This window comes from Octopus bimaculoides, chromosome 4 (genome assembly GCF_001194135.2).
Source record: "Octopus bimaculoides isolate UCB-OBI-ISO-001 chromosome 4, ASM119413v2, whole genome shotgun sequence".
NCBI classification, from domain to species: domain Eukaryota; kingdom Metazoa; phylum Mollusca; class Cephalopoda; order Octopoda; family Octopodidae; genus Octopus; species Octopus bimaculoides.
Window position 1 is genome coordinate 78,360,376 of NC_068984.1, and position 1,158 is coordinate 78,361,533.

Genomic DNA, 1,158 nt, shown 5'->3' on the forward strand with positions numbered 1-1,158 from the left:
TTTTTTTTTCCTTCCTTCCCCCTCCCAAAAAGAAAAGCTCTACATTGTATTTGTCCCATCTTCGTTGAGCCCTGTGTGGCTAATAAAAGAAATGTATCTAATAATACAAATGATATATGAGCATATGCATGTATACATACATATATGTACATACCTACATCTACATGTATATATAGATGCATATCCGGGTACAGGACGTCAAAAAACGTGGACTTTTATTTTGCGGACAACAGAATGAACACAGGAAAACAGACAAGCCACCTATGGAACTTTTCCTTCACCAGCTGCCTCTATTCTAAACTAGACGTTTCGAATATATATATATATATATATATATATATCAGTGGAGTGGCTTTCTTTGGGTCAAGTAGTATTGAAGGAAATCTGGTCAGGTTCTCTTAGCTGGTTAGGAGAGAAAGAGGAGGAATAAAAGTAGGGAAACAGAAAGAAAATGAGTTGGTAGATGGAGATGCGAAAGGCGGATGAAAACAAAAGCAAAGGAGAGAGATGGGGCGGGATTGAGAAGGGTAGATATAGGGTAAAACTGACCAGTTAAGAGCGATAGGAAGGCACTCAAATAGAAGAAAAGTAAAAGGCGGTAAAAAAGAAAAAAGTATAAGGAAATATAGACGGTAATGGCTGCACATGAAAACTGACCAAGAATAGAAATGTTTTGTGCTCGATTAGGTATGAAGAACGTGGATTACAATTTAAAACAAAAGTTACAAATCACATTGCATTAGCCTTATATCGTACTTGATTACTATTTCTAAAAGACCAGGGTGAAGGACAAAGTCCTGTTGCTTGCCCCCCTCTCTCTTTCTCTCTCTCTCTCTGTCACATGCACACACACATACCCACACATATTCTACCTGTTTCAGCTTGAGAGCTGTGGCCATGCTGGGACACTGCCATTGGTTTTATCTACGTTTTCATAAATCCTCCTTTTATAGTTAGCATATGGTGAAGTAGGGAGTTTGATGTTGCTGCCTCCATTTGCTTTTCCTGCCATGAAGTTGGCTTATCCGGGATTCTTAACGGTAGGAGATCCACTTCTGTTCTGAAGACGTCTACATCCACACCATGTACGTCCTTCAAACGTCTCTCTCTATGTCTCTCTCTCTCTCTCTCTCTCTCTCTCTCTCTCTCTCTCTCTCT

General features: G+C 39.6%; 1 protein-coding gene across 2 annotated transcripts in view; it reads left to right on the top strand.

Moving 5' to 3' along the window:
- The window catches only part of LOC106877928 (kelch-like protein 9), a 381,832-nt gene that overhangs the window by 44,385 nt on the left and 336,289 nt on the right, over window positions 1-1,158 (top strand). The window lies entirely within an intron of this gene.